Source organism: Rhinoderma darwinii (assembly GCF_050947455.1).
Source record: "Rhinoderma darwinii isolate aRhiDar2 chromosome 5 unlocalized genomic scaffold, aRhiDar2.hap1 SUPER_5_unloc_46, whole genome shotgun sequence".
NCBI classification, from domain to species: Eukaryota; Metazoa; Chordata; class Amphibia; order Anura; family Rhinodermatidae; genus Rhinoderma; species Rhinoderma darwinii.
This window is the reverse complement of record NW_027461805.1, coordinates 599,297-621,638: the sequence shown is the minus strand read 5'-3', so window position 1 is coordinate 621,638 and position 22,342 is coordinate 599,297. Positions and strand designations below refer to the sequence as shown.

Sequence of the window (22,342 nt, the reverse complement as noted above, 5' to 3'; positions counted from 1 at the left end):
TACCTGTGTACACTAGATGGATGTGATGGAATGTACTGTCGTCCCTACATTTCAAGAAGAAGTAAGAATTGCAGTTGCAACAAAGCCTTGCTTGCCTACAAAGAGAGCAGCAATTTGGATTTGTTACTATGTTACCTAGAAGAATAACAAACTGTGCAAGGATGGAGGTTGTAGGAGCAAGGAGAAGTTGTCTGTAAAGTTGGTGGATGCCTATTTTCCATTTTGCAGTCCCTTGTCTCCCTCTTGTGGCCTCCTGGAGGCAACTAGCTGTGCAAAAAAAAGACAGCCTGGCGGCCGGCTGTTGCAGTGTTGCCCTCTCAGGCAACACTGAGTGACTGACTGAGCCTCACCGTCTTATATAAAGTTCAGACGGAACTTTGCACGTGTCATAGTGGAGCCCTCAGGATTCCAGAGCCAGCTTTCTGACATCATAATGGGGCCTCAGAGATAAAAGCCTGGGCCCAGGCAGTGTTGGTCAGTGCTGCTCAGCAGGCAGCACTGGACTGGACTGGATTACAGCTGATACAAGGTGTGAAGGAACAAGGGGTGGCTGTGGGCATGCACTTGCTGCCGCTGCCAGTGTTTATCTGCATGGCAGCAGGGCATTTGGGCGTTGCCAGGAAGGCGTTTTTATGTAGATTCCTCCTCTTTCAGCACTGCATTGTGGTGCAAGCAAAAGAAGCAAATCCTGTCTGGCTTCCTCTCCGGCCTTTATTCACCTCCCGTGTAGCTGTGAGTGTGTGAGCCTGCAGGGCCCCATGGAATTGCCTAGAAGTAGGCTGAATCGCTGCAAGGGCTGAACAGCAGTATCGGGCAGGCTCGGGCAACGCGCGGCCCGTTCGGGTTATCGCTTCTCGGCCTTTTGGCTAAGATCAAGTGTAGTATCTGTTCTTATCAGTTTAATATCTGATACGTCCCCTATCTGGGGACCATATATTAAATGGATTTTTAGAACAGGGAGATGGAAATAGAGCTTGCTCTGTCCACTCCACGCATTGACCTGGTATTGCAGTATTTCCAGGACCGGTGCACCCTTTCCTTATGTGTTGACTAAAAGCAGATTCCAAAAGTGTTTTTTGTCTTTGCTATTGTTTCTGTCTTTCTGAAGGGATCTCCCCTTTTAATCCCATTATTTCAACACCTGTTGGACAATGCATGAGTGATAATGAGATCATTGATTAAATGCAATTAATGAATAGATTGCCACCTCTTGTTGTGTGTCGTCTGTGTTTCTGTGTTTCCGGCATTTCACATTGGAACACCTCATTCACCTTCCTTGTCTTCTCTCCGCCCTCCCTTTTAGGTAAGTTAAAGAGCTGCACCTGAGCCAGCCACTTGATTGATTGATTGATTGATTGATTGATTGATTGATTGATTGATTGATTGATGCAGCACAACAGTCAAATAGTGGAGTGGAGTAGGGGAACAGCAAACAGCCAATAAAGCAGCCCGCCCGCTCGCCTGCCCGCCACAATGGACCTACCTGTGTACACTAGATGGATGTGATGGAATGTACTGTCGTCCCTACATTTCAAGAAGAAGTAAGAATTGCAGTTGCAACAAAGCCTTGCTTGCCTACAAAGAGAGCAGCAATTTGGATTTGTTACTATGTTACCTAGAAGAATAACAAACTGTGCAAGGATGGAGGTTGTAGGAGCAAGGAGAAGTTGTCTGTAAAGTTGGTGGATGCCTATTTTCCATTTTGCAGTCCCTTGTCTCCCTCTTGTGGCCTCCTAGAGGCAACTAGCTGTGCAAAAAAAAGACAGCCTGGCGGCCGGCTGTTGCAGTGTTGCCCTCTCAGGCAACACTGAGTGACTGACTGAGCCTCACCGTCTTATATAAAGTTCAGACGGAACTTTGCACGTGTCATAGTGGAGCCCTCAGGATTCCAGAGCCAGCTTTCTGACATCATAATGGGGCCTCAGAGATAAAAGCCTGGGCCCAGGCAGTGTTGGTCAGTGCTGCTCAGCAGGCAGCACTGGACTGGACTGGATTACAGCTGATACAAGGTGTGAAGGAACAAGGGGTGGCTGTGGGCATGCACTTGCTGCCGCTGCCAGTGTTTATCTGCATGGCAGCAGGGCATTTGGGCGTTGCCAGGAAGGCGTTTTTATGTAGATTCCTCCTCTTTCAGCACTGCATTGTGGTGCAAGCAAAAGAAGCAAATCCTGTCTGGCTTCCTCTCCGGCCTTTATTCACCTCCCGTGTAGCTGTGAGTGTGTGAGCCTGCAGGGCCCCATGGAATTGCCTAGAAGTAGGCTGAATCGCTGCAAGGGCTGAACAGCAGTATCGGGCAGGCTCGGGCAACGCGAGGCCCGTTCGGGTTATCGCTTCTCGGCCTTTTGGCTAAGATCAAGTGTAGTATCTGTTCTTATCAGTTTAATATCTGATACGTCCCCTATCTGGGGACCATATATTAAATGGATTTTTAGAACAGGGAGATGGAAATAGAGCTTGCTCTGTCCACTCCACGCATTGACCTGGTATTGCAGTATTTCCAGGACCGGTGCACCCTTTCCTTATGTGTTGACTAAAAGCAGATTCCAAAAGTGTTTTTTGTCTTTGCTATTGTTTCTGTCTTTCTGAAGGGATCTCCCCTTTTAATCCCATTATTTCAACACCTGTTGGACAATGCATGAGTGATAATGAGCTCATTGATTAAATGCAATTAATGAATAGATTGCCACCTCTTGTTGTGTGTCGTCTGTGTTTCTGTGTTTCCGGCATTTCACATTGGAACACCTCATTCACCTTCCTTGTCTTCTCTCCGCCCTCCCTTTTAGGTAAGTTAAAGAGCGGCACCTGAGCCAGCCACTGATTGATTGATTGATTGATTGATTGATTGATTGATTGATTGATTGATTGATGCAGCACAACAGTCAAATAGTGGAGTGGAGTAGGGGAACAGCAAACAGCCAATAAAGCAGCCCGCCCGCTCGCCTGCCCGCCACAATGGACCTACCTGTGTACACTAGATGGATGTGATGGAATGTACTGTCGTCCCTACATTTCAAGAAGAAGTAAGAATTGCAGTTGCAACAAAGCCTTGCTTGCCTACAAAGAGAGCAGCAATTTGGATTTGTTACTATGTTACCTAGAAGAATAACAAACTGTGCAAGGATGGAGGTTGTAGGAGCAAGGAGAAGTTGTCTGTAAAGTTGGTGGATGCCTATTTTCCATTTTGCAGTCCCTTGTCTCCCTCTTGTGGCCTCCTGGAGGCAACTAGCTGTGCAAAAAAAAGACAGCCTGGCGGCCGGCTGTTGCAGTGTTGCCCTCTCAGGCAACACTGAGTGACTGACTGAGCCTCACCGTCTTATATAAAGTTCAGACGGAACTTTGCACGTGTCATAGTGGAGCCCTGAGGAGCCAGAGCCAGCTTTCTGACATCATAATGGGGCCTTAGAGATAAAAGCCTGGGCCCAGGCAGTGTTGGTCAGTGCTGCTCAGCAGGCAGCACTGGACTGGACTGGATTACAGCTGATACAAGGTGTGAAGGAACAAGGGGTGGCTGTGGGCATGCACTTGCTGCCGCTGCCAGTGTTTATCTGCATGGCAGCAGGGCATTTGGGCGTTGCCAGGAAGGCGTTTTTATGTAGATTCCTCCTCTTTCAGCACTGCATTGTGGTGCAAGCAAAAGAAGCAAATCCTGTCTGGCTTCCTCTCCGGCCTTTATTCACCTCCCGTGTAGCTGTGAGTGTGTGAGCCTGCAGGGCCCCATGGAATTGCCTAGAAGTAGGCTGAATCGCTGCAAGGGCTGAACAGCAGTATCGGGCAGGCTCGGGCAACGCGCGGCCCGTTCGGGTTATCGGTTCTCGGCCTTTTGGCTAAGATCAAGTGTAGTATCTGTTCTTATCAGTTTAATATCTGATACGTCCCCTATCTGGGGACCATATATTAAATGGATTTTTAGAACAGGGAGATGGAAATAGAGCTTGCTCTGTCCACTCCACGCATTGACCTGGTATTGCAGTATTTCCAGGACCGGTGCACCCTTTCCTTATGTGTTGACTAAAAGCAGATTCCAAAAGTGTTTTTTGTCTTTGCTATTGTTTCTGTCTTTCTGAAGGGATCTCCCCTTTTAATCCCATTATTTCAACACCTGTTGGACAATGCATGAGTGATAATGAGCTCATTGATTAAATGCAATTAATGAATAGATTGCCACCTCTTGTTGTGTGTCGTCTGTGTTTCTGTGTTTCCGGCATTTCACATTGGAACACCTCATTCACCTTCCTTGTCTTCTCTCCGCCCTCCCTTTTAGGTAAGTTAAAGAGCTGCACCTGAGCCAGCCACTGATTGATTGATTGATTGATTGATTGATTGATTGATTGATTGATTGATTGATTGATTGATGCAGCACAACAGTCAAATAGTGGAGTGGAGTAGGGGAACAGCAAACAGCCAATAAAGCAGCCCGCCCGCTCGCCTGCCCGCCACAATGGACCTACCTGTGTACACTAGATGGATGTGATGGAATGTACTGTCGTCCCTACATTTCAAGAAGAAGTAAGAATTGCAGTTGCAACAAAGCCTTGCTTGCCTACAAAGAGAGCAGCAATTTGGATTTGTTACTATGTTACCTAGAAGAATAACAAACTGTGCAAGGATGGAGGTTGTAGGAGCAAGGAGAAGTTGTCTGTAAAGTTGGTGGATGCCTATTTTCCATTTTGCAGTCCCTTGTCTCCCTCTTGTGGCCTCCTGGAGGCAACTAGCTGTGCAAAAAAAAGACAGCCTGGCGGCCGGCTGTTGCAGTGTTGCCCTCTCAGGCAACACTGAGTGACTGACTGAGCCTCACCGTCTTATATAAAGTTCAGACGGAACTTTGCACGTGTCATAGTGGAGCCCTCAGGATTCCAGAGCCAGCTTTCTGACATCATAATGGGGCCTCAGAGATAAAAGCCTGGGCCCAGGCAGTGTTGGTCAGTGCTGCTCAGCAGGCAGCACTGGACTGGACTGGATTACAGCTGATACAAGGTGTGAAGGAACAAGGGGTGGCTGTGGGCATGCACTTGCTGCCGCTGCCAGTGTTTATCTGCATGGCAGCAGGGCATTTGGGCGTTGCCAGGAAGGCGTTTTTATGTAGATTCCTCCTCTTTCAGCACTGCATTGTGGTGCAAGCAAAAGAAGCAAATCCTGTCTGGCTTCCTCTCCGGCCTTTATTCACCTCCCGTGTAGCTGTGAGTGTGTGAGCCTGCAGGGCCCCATGGAATTGCCTAGAAGTAGGCTGAATCGCTGCAAGGGCTGAACAGCAGTATCGGGCAGGCTCGGGCAACGCGCGGCCCGTTCGGGTTATCGCTTCTCGGCCTTTTGGCTAAGATCAAGTGTAGTATCTGTTCTTATCAGTTTAATATCTGATACGTCCCCTATCTGGGGACCATATATTAAATGGATTTTTAGAACAGGGAGATGGAAATAGAGCTTGCTCTGTCCACTCCACGCATTGACCTGGTATTGCAGTATTTTCAGGACCGGTGCACCCTTTCCTTATGTGTTGACTAAAAGCAGATTCCAAAAGTGTTTTTTGTCTTTGCTATTGTTTCTGTCTTTCTGAAGGGATCTCCCCTTTTAATCCCATTATTTCAACACCTGTTGGACAATGCATGAGTGATAATGAGCTCATTGATTAAATGCAATTAATGAATAGATTGCCACCTCTTGTTGTGTGTCGTCTGTGTTTCTGTGTTTCCGGCATTTCACATTGGAACACCTCATTCACCTTCCTTGTCTTCTCTCCGCCCTCCCTTTTAGGTAAGTTAAAGAGCTGCACCTGAGCCAGCCACTGATTGATTGATTGATTGATTGATTGATTGATTGATTGATTGATTGATTGATTGATGCAGCACAACAGTCAAATAGTGGAGTGGAGTAGGGGAACAGCAAACAGCCAATAAAGCAGCCCGCCCGCTCGCCTGCCCGCCACAATGGACCTACCTGTGTACACTAGATGGATGTGATGGAATGTACTGTCGTCCCTACATTTCAAGAAGAAGTAAGAATTGCAGTTGCAACAAAGCCTTGCTTGCCTACAAAGAGAGCAGCAATTTGGATTTGTTACTATGTTACCTAGAAGAATAACAAACTGTGCAAGGATGGAGGTTGTAGGAGCAAGGAGAAGTTGTCTGTAAAGTTGGTGGATGCCTATTTTCCATTTTGCAGTCCCTTGTCTCCCTCTTGTGGCCTCCTGGAGGCAACTAGCTGTGCAAAAAAAAGACAGCCTGGCGGCCGGCTGTTGCAGTGTTGCCCTCTCAGGCAACACTGAGTGACTGACTGAGCCTCACCGTCTTATATAAAGTTCAGACGGAACTTTGCACGTGTCATAGTGGAGCCCTCAGGATTCCAGAGCCAGCTTTCTGACATCATAATGGGGCCTCAGAGATAAAAGCCTGGGCCCAGGCAGTGTTGGTCAGTGCTGCTCAGCAGGCAGCACTGGACTGGACTGGATTACAGCTGATACAAGGTGTGAAGGAACAAGGGGTGGCTGTGGGCATGCACTTGCTGCCGCTGCCAGTGTTTATCTGCATGGCAGCAGGGCATTTGGGCGTTGCCAGGAAGGCGTTTTTATGTAGATTCCTCCTCTTTCAGCACTGCATTGTGGTGCAAGCAAAAGAAGCAAATCCTGTCTGGCTTCCTCTCCGGCCTTTATTCACCTCCCGTGTAGCTGTGAGTGTGTGAGCCTGCAGGGCCCCATGGAATTGCCTAGAAGTAGGCTGAATCGCTGCAAGGGCTGAACAGCAGTATCGGGCAGGCTCGGGCAACGCGCGGCCCGTTCGGGTTATCGCTTCTCTTCCTTTTGGCTAAGATCAAGTGTAGTATCTGTTCTTATCAGTTTAATATCTGATACGTCCCCTATCTGGGGACCATATATTAAATGGATTTTTAGAACAGGGAGATGGAAATAGAGCTTGCTCTGTCCACTCCACGCATTGACCTGGTATTGCAGTATTTCCAGGACCGGTGCACCCTTTCCTTATGTGTTGACTAAAAGCAGATTCCAAAAGTGTTTTTTGTCTTTGCTATTGTTTCTGTCTTTCTGAAGGGATCTCCCCTTTTAATCCCATTATTTCAACACCTGTTGGACAATGCATGAGTGATAATGAGCTCATTGATTAAATGCAATTAATGAATAGATTGCCACCTCTTGTTGTGTGTCGTCTGTGTTTCTGTGTTTCCGGCATTTCACATTGGAACACCTCATTCACCTTCCTTGTCTTCTCTCCGCCCTCCCTTTTAGGTAAGTTAAAGAGCTGCACCTGAGCCAGCCACTGATTGATTGATTTGATTGATTGATTGTTTGATTGATTGATTGATTGATTGATTGATTGATTGATTGATTGATTGATTGATTGATGCAGCACAACAGTCAAATAGTGGAGTGGAGTAGGGGAACAGCAAACAGCCAATAAAGCAGCCCGCCCGCTCGCCTGCCCGCCACAATGGACCTACCTGTGTACACTAGATGGATGTGATGGAATGTACTGTCGTCCCTACATTTCAAGAAGAAGTAAGAATTGCAGTTGCAACAAAGCCTTGCTTGCCTACAAAGAGAGCAGCAATTTGGATTTGTTACTATGTTACCTAGAAGAATAACAAACTGTGCAAGGATGGAGGTTGTAGGAGCAAGGAGAAGTTGTCTGTAAAGTTGGTGGATGCCTATTTTCCATTTTGCAGTCCCTTGTCTCCCTCTTGTGGCCTCCTGGAGGCAACTAGCTGTGCAAAAAAAAGACAGCCTGGCGGCCGGCTGTTGCAGTGTTGCCCTCTCAGGCAACACTGAGTGACTGACTGAGCCTCACCGTCTTATATAAAGTTCAGACGGAACTTTGCACGTGTCATAGTGGAGCCCTCAGGATTCCAGAGCCAGCTTTCTGACATCATAATGGGGCCTCAGAGATAAAAGCCTGGGCCCAGGCAGTGTTGGTCAGTGCTGCTCAGCAGGCAGCACTGGACTGGACTGGATTACAGCTGATACAAGGTGTGAAGGAACAAGGGGTGGCTGTGGGCATGCACTTGCTGCCGCTGCCAGTGTTTATCTGCATGGCAGCAGGGCATTTGGGCGTTGCCAGGAAGGCGTTTTTATGTAGATTCCTCCTCTTTCAGCACTGCATTGTGGTGCAAGCAAAAGAAGCAAATCCTGTCTGGCTTCCTCTCCGGCCTTTATTCACCTCCCGTGTAGCTGTGAGTGTGTGAGCCTGCAGGGCCCCATGGAATTGCCTAGAAGTAGGCTGAATCGCTGCAAGGGCTGAACAGCAGTATCGGGCAGGCTCGGGCAACGCGCGGCCCGTTCGGGTTATCGCTTCTCGGCCTTTTGGCTAAGATCAAGTGTAGTATCTGTTCTTATCAGTTTAATATCTGATACGTCCCCTATCTGGGGACCATATATTAAATGGATTTTTAGAACAGGGAGATGGAAATAGAGCTTGCTCTGTCCACTCCACGCATTGACCTGGTATTGCAGTATTTCCAGGACCGGTGCACCCTTTCCTTATGTGTTGACTAAAAGCAGATTCCAAAAGTGTTTTTTGTCTTTGCTATTGTTTCTGTCTTTCTGAAGGGATCTCCCCTTTTAATCCCATTATTTCAACACCTGTTGGACAATGCATGAGTGATAATGAGCTCATTGATTAAATGCAATTAATGAATAGATTGCCACCTCTTGTTGTGTGTCGTCTGTGTTTCTGTGTTTCCGGCATTTCACATTGGAACACCTCATTCACCTTCCTTGTCTTCTCTCCGCCCTCCCTTTTAGGTAAGTTAAAGAGCTGCACCTGAGCCAGCCACTGATTGATTGATTGATTGATTGATTGATTGATTGATTGATTGATTGATTGATTGATTGATTGATGCAGCACAACAGTCAAATAGTGGAGTGGAGTAGGGGAACAGCAAACAGCCAATAAAGCAGCCCGCCCGCTCGCCTGCCCGCCACAATGGACCTACCTGTGTACACTAGATGGATGTGATGGAATGTACTGTCGTCCCTACATTTCAAGAAGAAGTAAGAATTGCAGTTGCAACAAAGCCTTGCTTGCCTACAAAGAGAGCAGCAATTTGGATTTGTTACTATGTTACCTAGAAGAATAACAAACTGTGCAAGGATGGAGGTTGTAGGAGCAAGGAGAAGTTGTCTGTAAAGTTGGTGGATGCCTATTTTCCATTTTGCAGTCCCTTGTCTCCCTCTTGTGGCCTCCTGGAGGCAACTAGCTGTGCAAAAAAAAGACAGCCTGGCGGCCGGCTGTTGCAGTGTTGCCCTCTTAGGCAACACTGAGTGACTGACTGAGCCTCACCGTCTTATATAAAGTTCAGACGGAACTTTGCACGTGTCATAGTGGAGCCCTCAGGATTCCAGAGCCAGCTTTCTGACATCATAATGGGGCCTCAGAGATAAAAGCCTGGGCCCAGGCAGTGTTGGTCAGTGCTGCTCAGCAGGCAGCACTGGACTGGACTGGATTACAGCTGATACAAGGTGTGAAGGAACAAGGGGTGGCTGTGGGCATGCACTTGCTGCCGCTGCCAGTGTTTATCTGCATGGCAGCAGGGCATTTGGGCGTTGCCAGGAAGGCGTTTTTATGTAGATTCCTCCTCTTTCAGCACTGCATTGTGGTGCAAGCAAAAGAAGCAAATCCTGTCTGGCTTCCTCTCCGGCCTTTATTCACCTCCCGTGTAGCTGTGAGTGTGTGAGCCTGCAGGGCCCCATGGAATTGCCTAGAAGTAGGCTGAATCGCTGCAAGGGCTGAACAGCAGTATCGGGCAGGCTCGGGCAACGCGCGGCCCGTTCGGGTTATCGCTTCTCGGCCTTTTGGCTAAGATCAAGTGTAGTATCTGTTCTTATCAGTTTAATATCTGATACGTCCCCTATCTGGGGACCATATATTAAATGGATTTTTAGAACAGGGAGATGGAAATAGAGCTTGCTCTGTCCACTCCACGCATTGACCTGGTATTGCAGTATTTCCAGGACCGGTGCACCCTTTCCTTATGTGTTGACTAAAAGCAGATTCCAAATGTGTTTTTTGTCTTTGCTATTGTTTCTGTCTTTCTGAAGGGATCTCCCCTTTTAATCCCATTATTTCAACACCTGTTGGACAATGCATGAGTGATAATGAGCTCATTGATTAAATGCAATTAATGAATAGATTGCCACCTCTTGTTGTGTGTCGTCTGTGTTTCTGTGTTTCCGGCATTTCACATTGGAACACCTCATTCACCTTCCTTGTCTTCTCTCCGCCCTCCCTTTTAGGTAAGTTAAAGAGCTGCACCTGAGCCAGCCACTGATTGATTGATTGATTGATTGATTGATTGATTGATTGATTGATTGATTGATTGATGCAGCACAACAGTCAAATAGTGGAGTGGAGTAGGGGAACAGCAAACAGCCAATAAAGCAGCCCGCCCGCTCGCCTGCCCGCCACAATGGACCTACCTGTGTACACTAGATGGATGTGATGGAATGTACTGTCGTCCCTACATTTCAAGAAGAAGTAAGAATTGCAGTTGCAACAAAGCCTTGCTTGCCTACAAAGAGAGCAGCAATTTGGATTTGTTACTATTTTACCTAGAAGAATAACAAACTGTGCAAGGATGGAGGTTGTAGGAGCAAGGAGAAGTTGTCTGTAAAGTTGGTGGATGCCTATTTTCCATTTTGCAGTCCCTTGTCTCCCTCTTGTGGCCTCCTGGAGGCAACTAGCTGTGCAAAAAAAAGACAGCCTGGCGGCCGGCTGTTGCAGTGTTGCCCTCTCAGGCAACACTGAGTGACTGACTGAGCCTCACCGTCTTATATAAAGTTCAGACGGAACTTTGCACGTGTCATAGTGGAGCCCTCAGGATTCCAGAGCCAGCTTTCTGACATCATAATGGGGCCTCAGAGATAAAAGCCTGGGCCCAGGCAGTGTTGGTCAGTGCTGCTCAGCAGGCAGCACTGGACTGGACTGGATTACAGCTGATACAAGGTGTGAAGGAACAAGGGGTGGCTGTGGGCATGCACTTGCTGCCGCTGCCAGTGTTTATCTGCATGGCAGCAGGGCATTTGGGCGTTGCCAGGAAGGCGTTTTTATGTAGATTCCTCCTCTTTCAGCACTGCATTGTGGTGCAAGCAAAAGAAGCAAATCCTGTCTGGCTTCCTCTCCGGCCTTTATTCACCTCCCGTGTAGCTGTGAGTGTGTGAGCCTGCAGGGCCCCATGGAATTGCCTAGAAGTAGGCTGAATCGCTGCAAGGGCTGAACAGCAGTATCGGGCAGGCTCGGGCAACGCGCGGCCCGTTCGGGTTATCGCTTCTCGGCCTTTTGGCTAAGATCAAGTGTAGTATCTGTTCTTATCAGTTTAATATCTGATACGTCCCCTATCTGGGGACCATATATTAAATGGATTTTTAGAACAGGGAGATGGAAATAGAGCTTGCTCTGTCCACTCCACGCATTGACCTGGTATTGCAGTATTTCCAGGACCGGTGCACCCTTTCCTTATGTGTTGACTAAAAGCAGATTCCAAATGTGTTTTTTGTCTTTGCTATTGTTTCTGTCTTTCTGAAGGGATCTCCCCTTTTAATCCCATTATTTCAACACCTGTTGGACAATGCATGAGTGATAATGAGCTCATTGATTAAATGCAATTAATGAATAGATTGCCACCTCTTGTTGTGTGTCGTCTGTGTTTCTGTGTTTCCGGCATTTCACATTGGAACACCTCATTCACCTTCCTTGTCTTCTCTCCGCCCTCCCTTTTAGGTAAGTTAAAGAGCTGCACCTGAGCCAGCCACTGATTGATTGATTGATTGATTGATTGATTGATTGATTGATTGATTGATGCAGCACAACAGTCAAATAGTGGAGTGGAGTAGGGGAACAGCAAACAGCCAATAAAGCAGCCCGCCCGCTCGCCTGCCCGCCACAATGGACCTACCTGTGTACACTAGATGGATGTGATGGAATGTACTGTCGTCCCTACATTTCAAGAAGAAGTAAGAATTGCAGTTGCAACAAAGCCTTGCTTGCCTACAAAGAGAGCAGCAATTTGGATTTGTTACTATGTTACCTAGAAGAATAACAAACTGTGCAAGGATGGAGGTTGTAGGAGCAAGGAGAAGTTGTCTGTAAAGTTGGTGGATGCCTATTTTCCATTTTGCAGTCCCTTGTCTCCCTCTTGTGGCCTCCTGGAGGCAACTAGCTGTGCAAAAAAAAGACAGCCTGGCGGCCGGCTGTTGCAGTGTTGCCCTCTCAGGCAACACTGAGTGACTGACTGAGCCTCACCGTCTTATATAAAGTTCAGACGGAACTTTGCACGTGTCATAGTGGAGCCCTCAGGATTCCAGAGCCAGCTTTCTGACATCATAATGGGGCCTCAGAGATAAAAGCCTGGGCCCAGGCAGTGTTGGTCAGTGCTGCTCAGCAGGCAGCACTGGACTGGACTGGATTACAGCTGATACAAGGTGTGAAGGAACAAGGGGTGGCTGTGGGCATGCACTTGCTGCCGCTGCCAGTGTTTATCTGCATGGCAGCAGGGCATTTGGGCGTTGCCAGGAAGGCGTTTTTATGTAGATTCCTCCTCTTTCAGCACTGCATTGTGGTGCAAGCAAAAGAAGCAAATCCTGTCTGGCTTCCTCTACGGCCTTTATTCACCTCCCGTGTAGCTGTGAGTGTGTGAGCCTGCAGGGCCCCATGGAATTGCCTAGAAGTAGGCTGAATCGCTGCAAGGGCTGAACAGCAGTATCGGGCAGGCTCGGGCAACGCGCGGCCCGTTCGGGTTATCGCTTCTCGGCCTTTTGGCTAAGATCAAGTGTAGTATCTGTTCTTATCAGTTTAATATCTGATACGTCCCCTATCTGGGGACCATATATTAAATGGATTTTTAGAAAAGGGAGATGGAAATAGAGCTTGCTCTGTCCACTCCACGCATTGACCTGGTATTGCAGTATTTCCAGGACCGGTGCACCCTTTCCTTATGTGTTGACTAAAAGCAGATTCCAAAAGTGTTTTTTGTCTTTGCTATTGTTTCTGTCTTTCTGAAGGGATCTCCCCTTTTAATCCCATTATTTCAACACCTGTTGGACAATGCATGAGTGATAATGAGCTCATTGATTAAATGCAATTAATGAATAGATTGCCACCTCTTGTTGTGTGTCGTCTGTGTTTCTGTGTTTCCGGCATTTCACATTGGAACACCTCATTCACCTTCCTTGTCTTCTCTCCGCCCTCCCTTTTAGGTAAGTTAAAGAGCTGCACCTGAGCCAGCCACTGATTGATTGATTGATTGATTGATTGATTGATTGATTGATTGATTGATTGATGCAGCACAACAGTCAAATAGTGGAGTGGAGTAGGGGAACAGCAAACAGCCAATAAAGCAGCCCGCCCGCTCGCCTGCCCGCCACAATGGACCTACCTGTGTACACTAGATGGATGTGATGGAATGTACTGTCGTCCCTACATTTCAAGAAGAAGTAAGAATTGCAGTTGCAACAAAGCCTTGCTTGCCTACAAAGAGAGCAGCAATTTGGATTTGTTACTATGTTACCTAGAAGAATAACAAACTGTGCAAGGATGGAGGTTGTAGGAGCAAGGAGAAGTTGTCTGTAAAGTTGGTGGATGCCTATTTTCCATTTTGCAGTCCCTTGTCTCCCTCTTGTGGCCTCCTGGAGGCAACTAGCTGTGCAAAAAAAAGACAGCCTGGCGGCCGGCTGTTGCAGTGTTGCCCTCTCAGGCAACACTGAGTGACTGACTGAGCCTCACCGTCTTATATAAAGTTCAGACGGAACTTTGCACGTGTCATAGTGGAGCCCTCAGGATTCCAGAGCCAGCTTTCTGACATCATAATGGGGCCTCAGAGATAAAAGCCTGGGCCCAGGCAGTGTTGGTCAGTGCTGCTCAGCAGGCAGCACTGGACTGGACTGGATTACAGCTGATACAAGGTGTGAAGGAACAAGGGGTGGCTGTGGGCATGCACTTGCTGCCGCTGCCAGTGTTTATCTGCATGGCAGCAGGGCATTTGGGCGTTGCCAGGAAGGCGTTTTTATGTAGATTCCTCCTCTTTCAGCACTGCATTGTGGTGCAAGCAAAAGAAGCAAATCCTGTCTGGCTTCCTCTCCGGCCTTTATTCACCTCCCGTGTAGCTGTGAGTGTGTGAGCCTGCAGGGCCCCATGGAATTGCCTAGAAGTAGGCTGAATCGCTGCAAGGGCTGAACAGCAGTATCGGGCAGGCTCGGGCAACGCGCGGCCCGTTCGGGTTATCGCTTCTCGGCCTTTTGGCTAAGATCAAGTGTAGTATCTGTTCTTATCAGTTTAATATCTGATACGTCCCCTATCTGGGGACCATATATTAAATGGATTTTTAGAACAGGGAGATGGAAATAGAGCTTGCTCTGTCCACTCCACGCATTGACCTGGTATTGCAGTATTTCCAGGACCGGTGCACCCTTTCCTTATGTGTTGACTAAAAGCAGATTCCAAAAGTGTTTTTTGTCTTTGCTATTGTTTCTGTCTTTCTGAAGGGATCTCCCCTTTTAATCCCATTATTTCAACACCTGTTGGACAATGCATGAGTGATAATGAGCTCATTGATTAAATGCAATTAATGAATAGATTGCCACCTCTTGTTGTGTGTCGTCTGTGTTTCTGTGTTTCCGGCATTTCACATTGGAACACCTCATTCACCTTCCTTGTCTTCTCTCCGCCCTCCCTTTTAGGTAAGTTAAAGAGCTGCACCTGAGCCAGCCACTGATTGATTGATTGATTGATTGATTGATTGATTGATTGATTGATTGATTGATTGATGCAGCACAACAGTCAAGTAGTGGAGTGGAGTAGGGGAACAGCAAACAGCCAATAAAGCAGCCCGCCCGCTCGCCTGCCCGCCACAATGGACCTACCTGTGTACACTAGATGGATGTGATGGAATGTACTGTCGTCCCTACATTTCAAGAAGAAGTAAGAATTGCAGTTGCAACAAAGCCTTGCTTGCCTACAAAGAGAGCAGCAATTTGGATTTGTTACTATGTTACCTAGAAGAATAACAAACTGTGCAAGGATGGAGGTTGTAGGAGCAAGGAGAAGTTGTCTGTAAAGTTGGTGGATGCCTATTTTCCATTTTGCAGTCCCTTGTCTCCCTCTTGTGGCCTCCTGGAGGCAACTAGCTGTGCAAAAAAAAGACAGCCTGGCGGCCGGCTGTTGCAGTGTTGCCCTCTCAGGCAACACTGAGTGACTGACTGAGCCTCACCGTCTTATATAAAGTTCAGACGGAACTTTGCACGTGTCATAGTGGAGCCCTCAGGATTCCAGAGCCAGCTTTCTGACATCATAATGGGGCCTCAGAGATAAAAGCCTGGGCCCAGGCAGTGTTGGTCAGTGCTGCTCAGCAGGCAGCACTGGACTGGACTGGATTACAGCTGATACAAGGTGTGAAGGAACAAGGGGTGGCTGTGGGCATGCACTTGCTGCCGCTGCCAGTGTTTATCTGCATGGCAGCAGGGCATTTGGGCGTTGCCAGGAAGGCGTTTTTATGTAGATTCCTCCTCTTTCAGCACTGCATTGTGGTGCAAGCAAAAGAAGCAAATCCTGTCTGGCTTCCTCTCCGGCCTTTATTCACCTCCCGTGTAGCTGTGAGTGTGTGAGCCTGCAGGGCCCCATGGAATTGCCTAGAAGTAGGCTGAATCGCTGCAAGGGCTGAACAGCAGTATCGGGCAGGCTCGGGCAACGCGCGGCCCGTTCGGGTTATCGCTTCTCGGCCTTTTGGCTAAGATCAAGTGTAGTATCTGTTCTTATCAGTTTAATATCTGATACGTCCCCTATCTGGGGACCATATATTAAATGGATTTTTAGAACAGGGAGATGGAAATAGAGCTTGCTCTGTCCACTCCACGCATTGACCTGGTATTGCAGTATTTCCAGGACCGGTGCACCCTTTCCTTATGTGTTGACTAAAAGCAGATTCCAAAAGTGTTTTTTGTCTTTGCTATTGTTTCTGTCTTTCTGAAGGGATCTCCCCTTTTAATCCCATTATTTCAACACCTGTTGGACAATGCATGAGTGATAATGAGCTCATTGATTAAATGCAATTAATGAATAGATTGCCACCTCTTGTTGTGTGTCGTCTGTGTTTCTGTGTTTCCGGCATTTCACATTGGAACACCTCATTCACCTTCCTTGTCTTCTCTCCGCCCTCCCTTTTAGGTAAGTTAAAGAGCTGCACCTGAGCCAGCCACTGATTGATTGATTGATTGATTGATTGATTGATTGATTGATTGATTGATTGATTGATTGATGCAGCACAACAGTCAAGTAGTGGAGTGGAGTAGGGGAACAGCAAACAGCCAATAAAGCAGCCCGCCCGCTCGCCTGCCCGCCACAATGGACCTACCTGTGTACACTAGATGGATGTGATGGAATGTACTGTCGTCCCTACATTTCAAGAAGAAGTAAGAATTGCAGTTGCAACAAAGCCTTGCTTGCCTACAAAGAGAGCAGCAATTTGGATTTGTTACTATGTTACCTAGAAGAATAACAAACTGTGCAAGGATGGAGGTTGTAGGAGCAAGGAGAAGTTGTCTGTAAAGTTGGTGGATGCCTATTTTCCATTTTGCAGTCCCTTGTCTCCCTCTTGTGGCCTCCTGGAGGCAACTAGCTGTGCAAAAAAAAGACAGCCTGGCGGCCGGCTGTTGCAGTGTTGCCCTCTCAGGCAACACTGAGTGACTGACTGAGCCTCACCGTCTTATATAAAGTTCAGACGGAACTTTGCACGTGTCATAGTGGAGCCCTCAGGATTCCAGAGCCAGCTTTCTGACATCATAATGGGGCCTCAGAGATAAAAGCCTGGGCCCAGGCAGTGTTGGTCAGTGCTGCTCAGCAGGCAGCACTGGACTGGACTGGATTACAGCTGATACAAGGTGTGAAGGAACAAGGGGTGGCTGTGGGCATGCACTTGCTGCCGCTGCCAGTGTTTATCTGCATGGCAGCAGGGCATTTGGGCGTTGCCAGGAAGGCGTTTTTATGTAGATTCCTCCTCTTTCAGCACTGCATTGTGGTGCAAGCAAAAGAAGCAAATCCTGTCTGGCTTCCTCTCCGGCCTTTATTCACCTCCCGTGTAGCTGTGAGTGTGTGAGCCTGCAGGGCCCCATGGAATTGCCTAGAAGTAGGCTGAATCGCTGCAAGGGCTGAACAGCAGTATCGGGCAGGCTCGGGCAACGCGCGGCCCGTTCGGGTTATCGCTTCTCGGCCTTTTGGCTAAGATCAAGTGTAGTATCTGTTCTTATCAGTTTAATATCTGATACGTCCCCTATCTGGGGACCATATATTAAATGGATTTTTAGAACAGGGAGATGGAAATAGAGCTTGCTCTGTCCACTCCACGCATTGACCTGGTATTGCAGTATTTCCAGGACCGGTGCACCCTTTCCTTATGTGTTGACTAAAAGCAGATTCCAAATGTGTTTTTTGTCTTTGCTATTGTTTCTGTCTTTCTGAAGGGATCTCCCCTTTTAATCCCATTATTTCAACACCTGTTGGACAATGCATGAGTGATAATGAGCTCATTGATTAAATGCAATTAATGAATAGATTGCCACCTCTTGTTGTGTGTCGTCTGTGTTTCTGTGTTTCCGGCATTTCACATTGGAACACCTCATTCACCTTCCTTGTCTTCTCTCCGCCCTCCCTTTTAGGTAAGTTAAAGAGCTGCACCTGAGCCAGCCACTGATTGATTGATTGATTGATTGATTGATTGATTGATTGATTGATGCAGCACAACAGTCAAATAGTGGAGTGGAGTAGGGGAACAGCAAACAGCCAATAAAGCAGCCCGCCCGCTCGCCTGCCCGCCACAATGGACCTACCTGTGTACACTAGATGGATGTGATGGAATGTACTGTCGTCCCTACATTTCAAGAAGAAGTAAGAATTGCAGTTGCAACAAAGCCTTGCTTGCCTACAAAGAGAGCAGCAATTTGGATTTGTTACTATGTTACCTAGAAGAATAACAAACTGTGCAAGGATGGAGGTTGTAGGAGCAAGGAGAAGTTGTCTGTAAAGTTGGTGGATGCCTATTTTCCATTTTGCAGTCCCTTGTCTCCCTCTTGTGGCCTCCTGGAGGCAACTAGCTGTGCAAAAAAAAGACAGCCTGGCGGCCGGCTGTTGCAGTGTTGCCCTCTCAGGCAACACTGAGTGACTGACTGAGCCTCACCGTCTTATATAAAGTTCAGACGGAACTTTGCACGTGTCATAGTGGAGCCCTCAGGATTCCAGAGCCAGCTTTCTGACATCATAATGGGGCCTCAGAGATAAAAGCCTGGGCCCAGGCAGTGTTGGTCAGTGCTGCTCAGCAGGCAGCACTGGACTGGACTGGATTACAGCTGATACAAGGTGTGAAGGAACAAGGGGTGGCTGTGGGCATGCACTTGCTGCCGCTGCCAGTGTTTATCTGCATGGCAGCAGGGCATTTGGGCGTTGCCAGGAAGGCGTTTTTATGTAGATTCCTCCTCTTTCAGCACTGCATTGTGGTGCAAGCAAAAGAAGCAAATCCTGTCTGGCTTCCTCTACGGCCTTTATTCACCTCCCGTGTAGCTGTGAGTGTGTGAGCCTGCAGGGCCCCATGGAATTGCCTAGAAGTAGGCTGAATCGCTGCAAGGGCTGAACAGCAGTATCGGGCAGGCTCGGGCAACGCGCGGCCCGTTCGGGTTATCGCTTCTCGGCCTTTTGGCTAAGATCAAGTGTAGTATCTGTTCTTATCAGTTTAATATCTGATACGTCCCCTATCTGGGGACCATATATTAAATGGATTTTTAGAAAAGGGAGATGGAAATAGAGCTTGCTCTGTCCACTCCACGCATTGACCTGGTATTGCAGTATTTCCAGGACCGGTGCACCCTTTCCTTATGTGTTGACTAAAAGCAGATTCCAAAAGTGTTTTTTGTCTTTGCTATTGTTTCTGTCTTTCTGAAGGGATCTCCCCTTTTAATCCCATTATTTCAACACCTGTTGGACAATGCATGAGTGATAATGAGCTCATTGATTAAATGCAATTAATGAATAGATTGCCACCTCTTGTTGTGTGTCGTCTGTGTTTCTGTGTTTCCGGCATTTCACATTGGAACACCTCATTCACCTTCCTTGTCTTCTCTCCGCCCTCCCTTTTAGGTAAGTTAAAGAGCTGCACCTGAGCCAGCCACTGATTGATTGATTGATTGATTGATTGATTGATTGATTGATTGATTGATTGATTGATGCAGCACAACAGTCAAATAGTGGAGTGGAGTAGGGGAACAGCAAACAGCCAATAAAGCAGCCCGCCCGCTCGCCTGCCCGCCACAATGGACCTACCTGTGTACACTAGATGGATGTGATGGAATGTACTGTCGTCCCTACATTTCAAGAAGAAGTAAGAATTGCAGTTGCAACAAAGCCTTGCTTGCCTACAAAGAGAGCAGCAATTTGGATTTGTTACTATGTTACCTAGAAGAATAACAAACTGTGCAAGGATGGAGGTTGTAGGAGCAAGGAGAAGTTGTCTGTAAAGTTGGTGGATGCCTATTTTCCATTTTGCAGTCCCTTGTCTCCCTCTTGTGGCCTCCTGGAGGCAACTAGCTGTGCAAAAAAAAGACAGCCTGGCGGCCGGCTGTTGCAGTGTTGCCCTCTCAGGCAACACTGAGTGACTGACTGAGCCTCACCGTCTTATATAAAGTTCAGACGGAACTTTGCACGTGTCATAGTGGAGCCCTCAGGATTCCAGAGCCAGCTTTCTGACATCATAATGGGGCCTCAGAGATAAAAGCCTGGGCCCAGGCAGTGTTGGTCAGTGCTGCTCAGCAGGCAGCACTGGACTGGACTGGATTACAGCTGATACAAGGTGTGAAGGAACAAGGGGTGGCTGTGGGCATGCACTTGCTGCCGCTGCCAGTGTTTATCTGCATGGCAGCAGGGCATTTGGGCGTTGCCAGGAAGGCGTTTTTATGTAGATTCCTCCTCTTTCAGCACTGCATTGTGGTGCAAGCAAAAGAAGCAAATCCTGTCTGGCTTCCTCTCCGGCCTTTATTCACCTCCCGTGTAGCTGTGAGTGTGTGAGCCTGCAGGGCCCCATGGAATTGCCTAGAAGTAGGCTGAATCGCTGCAAGGGCTGAACAGCAGTATCGGGCAGGCTCGGGCAACGCGCGGCCCGTTCGGGTTATCGCTTCTCGGCCTTTTGGCTAAGATCAAGTGTAGTATCTGTTCTTATCAGTTTAATATCTGATACGTCCCCTATCTGGGGACCATATATTAAATGGATTTTTAGAACAGGGAGATGGAAATAGAGCTTGCTCTGTCCACTCCACGCATTGACCTGGTATTGCAGTATTTCCAGGACCGGTGCACCCTTTCCTTATGTGTTGACTAAAAGCAGATTCCAAAAGTGTTTTTTGTCTTTGCTATTGTTTCTGTCTTTCTGAAGGGATCTCCCCTTTTAATCCCATTATTTCAACACCTGTTGGACAATGCATGAGTGATAATGAGCTCATTGATTAAATGCAATTAATGAATAGATTGCCACCTCTTGTTGTGTGTCGTCTGTGTTTCTGTGTTTCCGGCATTTCACATTGGAACACCTCATTCACCTTCCTTGTCTTCTCTCCGCCCTCCCTTTTAGGTAAGTTAAAGAGCTGCACCTGAGCCAGCCACTGATTGATTGATTGATTGATTGATTGATTGATTGATTGATTGATGCAGCACAACAGTCAAGTAGTGGAGTGGAGTAGGGGAACAGCAAACAGCCAATAAAGCAGCCCGCCCGCTCGCCTGCCCGCCACAATGGACCTACCTGTGTACACTAGATGGATGTGATGGAATGTACTGTCGTCCCTACATTTCAAGAAGAAGTAAGAATTGCAGTTGCAACAAAGCCTTGCTTGCCTACAAAGAGAGCAGCAATTTGGATTTGTTACTATGTTACCTAGAAGAATAACAAACTGTGCAAGGATGGAGGTTGTAGGAGCAAGGAGAAGTTGTCTGTAAAGTTGGTGGATGCCTATTTTCCATTTTGCAGTCCCTTGTCTCCCTCTTGTGGCCTCCTGGAGGCAACTAGCTGTGCAAAAAAAAGACAGCCTGGCGGCCGGCTGTTGCAGTGTTGCCCTCTCAGGCAACACTGAGTGACTGACTGAGCCTCACCGTCTTATATAAAGTTCAGACGGAACTTTGCACGTGTCATAGTGGAGCCCTCAGGATTCCAGAGCCAGCTTTCTGACATCATAATGGGGCCTCAGAGATAAAAGCCTGGGCCCAGGCAGTGTTGGTCAGTGCTGCTCAGCAGGCAGCACTGGACTGGACTGGATTACAGCTGATACAAGGTGTGAAGGAACAAGGGGTGGCTGTGGGCATGCACTTGCTGCCGCTGCCAGTGTTTATCTGCATGGCAGCAGGGCATTTGGGCGTTGCCAGGAAGGCGTTTTTATGTAGATTCCTCCTCTTTCAGCACTGCATTGTGGTGCAAGCAAAAGAAGCAAATCCTGTCTGGCTTCCTCTCCGGCCTTTATTCACCTCCCGTGTAGCTGTGAGTGTGTGAGCCTGCAGGGCCCCATGGAATTGCCTAGAAGTAGGCTGAATCGCTGCAAGGGCTGAACAGCAGTATCGGGCAGGCTCGGGCAACGCGCGGCCCGTTCGGGTTATCGCTTCTCGGCCTTTTGGATAAGATCAAGTGTAGTATCTGTTCTTATCAGTTTAATATCTGATACGTCCCCTATCTGGGGACCATATATTAAATGGATTTTTAGAACAGGGAGATGGAAATAGAGCTTGCTCTGTCCACTCCACGCATTGACCTGGTATTGCAGTATTTCCAGGACCGGTGCACCCTTTCCTTATGTGTTGACTAAAAGCAGATTCCAAAAGTGTTTTTTGTCTTTGCTATTGTTTCTGTCTTTCTGAAGGGATCTCCCCTTTTAATCCCATTATTTCAACACCTGTTGGACAATGCATGAGTGATAATGAGCTCATTGATTAAATGCAATTAATGAATAGATTGCCACCTCTTGTTGTGTGTCGTCTGTGTTTCTGTGTTTCCGGCATTTCACATTGGAACACCTCATTCACCTTCCTTGTCTTCTCTCCGCCCTCCCTTTTAGGTAAGTTAAAGAGCTGCACCTGAGCCAGCCACTGATTGATTGATTGATTGATTGATTGATTGATTGATTGATTGATTGATTGATTGATTGATGCAGCACAACAGTCAAATAGTGGAGTGGAGTAGGGGAACACCAATAAAGCAGCCCGCCCGCTCGCCTGCCCGCCACAATGGACCTACCTGTGTACACTAGATGGATGTGATGGAATGTACTGTCGTCCCTACATTTCAAGAAGAAGTAAGAATTGCAGTTGCAACAAAGCCTTGCTTGCCTACA

General features: G+C 47.7%; 15 non-coding genes across 15 annotated transcripts; all 15 read left to right on the top strand.

Moving 5' to 3' along the window:
* The first annotated feature begins 846 nt into the window (after nucleotides 1-846).
* On the top strand, nucleotides 847-1,037 carry LOC142694844 (U2 spliceosomal RNA). Its single transcript, XR_012863017.1, has one exon. It is a non-coding gene; the product is annotated as a U2 spliceosomal RNA (small nuclear RNA).
* Nucleotides 1,038-2,326: 1,289 nt separating this feature from the next.
* LOC142694843 (U2 spliceosomal RNA) lies at nucleotides 2,327-2,517 on the top strand. Its single transcript, XR_012863016.1, has one exon. It is a non-coding gene; the product is annotated as a U2 spliceosomal RNA (small nuclear RNA).
* A 1,287-nt stretch (nucleotides 2,518-3,804) lies between these two features.
* On the top strand, nucleotides 3,805-3,995 carry LOC142694410 (U2 spliceosomal RNA). Its single transcript, XR_012862652.1, has one exon. It is a non-coding gene; the product is annotated as a U2 spliceosomal RNA (small nuclear RNA).
* A 1,296-nt stretch (nucleotides 3,996-5,291) lies between these two features.
* On the top strand, nucleotides 5,292-5,482 carry LOC142694402 (U2 spliceosomal RNA). Its single transcript, XR_012862645.1, has one exon. It is a non-coding gene; the product is annotated as a U2 spliceosomal RNA (small nuclear RNA).
* A 1,292-nt stretch (nucleotides 5,483-6,774) lies between these two features.
* Nucleotides 6,775-6,965, top strand: LOC142694435 (U2 spliceosomal RNA). Its single transcript, XR_012862675.1, has one exon. It is a non-coding gene; the product is annotated as a U2 spliceosomal RNA (small nuclear RNA).
* Nucleotides 6,966-8,286: 1,321 nt separating this feature from the next.
* On the top strand, nucleotides 8,287-8,477 carry LOC142694842 (U2 spliceosomal RNA). Its single transcript, XR_012863015.1, has one exon. It is a non-coding gene; the product is annotated as a U2 spliceosomal RNA (small nuclear RNA).
* Nucleotides 8,478-9,777: 1,300 nt separating this feature from the next.
* LOC142694841 (U2 spliceosomal RNA) lies at nucleotides 9,778-9,968 on the top strand. Its single transcript, XR_012863014.1, has one exon. It is a non-coding gene; the product is annotated as a U2 spliceosomal RNA (small nuclear RNA).
* Nucleotides 9,969-11,260: 1,292 nt separating this feature from the next.
* Nucleotides 11,261-11,451, top strand: LOC142694839 (U2 spliceosomal RNA). The gene has a single exon (XR_012863012.1). It is a non-coding gene; the product is annotated as a U2 spliceosomal RNA (small nuclear RNA).
* A 1,284-nt stretch (nucleotides 11,452-12,735) lies between these two features.
* On the top strand, nucleotides 12,736-12,926 carry LOC142694940 (U2 spliceosomal RNA). Its single transcript, XR_012863103.1, has one exon. It is a non-coding gene; the product is annotated as a U2 spliceosomal RNA (small nuclear RNA).
* Nucleotides 12,927-14,214: 1,288 nt separating this feature from the next.
* LOC142694837 (U2 spliceosomal RNA) lies at nucleotides 14,215-14,405 on the top strand. The gene has a single exon (XR_012863011.1). It is a non-coding gene; the product is annotated as a U2 spliceosomal RNA (small nuclear RNA).
* A 1,292-nt stretch (nucleotides 14,406-15,697) lies between these two features.
* Nucleotides 15,698-15,888, top strand: LOC142694836 (U2 spliceosomal RNA). Its single transcript, XR_012863010.1, has one exon. It is a non-coding gene; the product is annotated as a U2 spliceosomal RNA (small nuclear RNA).
* Nucleotides 15,889-17,184: 1,296 nt separating this feature from the next.
* Nucleotides 17,185-17,375, top strand: LOC142694835 (U2 spliceosomal RNA). Its single transcript, XR_012863009.1, has one exon. It is a non-coding gene; the product is annotated as a U2 spliceosomal RNA (small nuclear RNA).
* A 1,280-nt stretch (nucleotides 17,376-18,655) lies between these two features.
* LOC142694939 (U2 spliceosomal RNA) lies at nucleotides 18,656-18,846 on the top strand. Its single transcript, XR_012863102.1, has one exon. It is a non-coding gene; the product is annotated as a U2 spliceosomal RNA (small nuclear RNA).
* A 1,292-nt stretch (nucleotides 18,847-20,138) lies between these two features.
* Nucleotides 20,139-20,329, top strand: LOC142694834 (U2 spliceosomal RNA). The gene has a single exon (XR_012863008.1). It is a non-coding gene; the product is annotated as a U2 spliceosomal RNA (small nuclear RNA).
* A 1,280-nt stretch (nucleotides 20,330-21,609) lies between these two features.
* LOC142694434 (U2 spliceosomal RNA) lies at nucleotides 21,610-21,800 on the top strand. The gene has a single exon (XR_012862674.1). It is a non-coding gene; the product is annotated as a U2 spliceosomal RNA (small nuclear RNA).
* The last annotated feature ends 542 nt before the right edge of the window (nucleotides 21,801-22,342 follow it).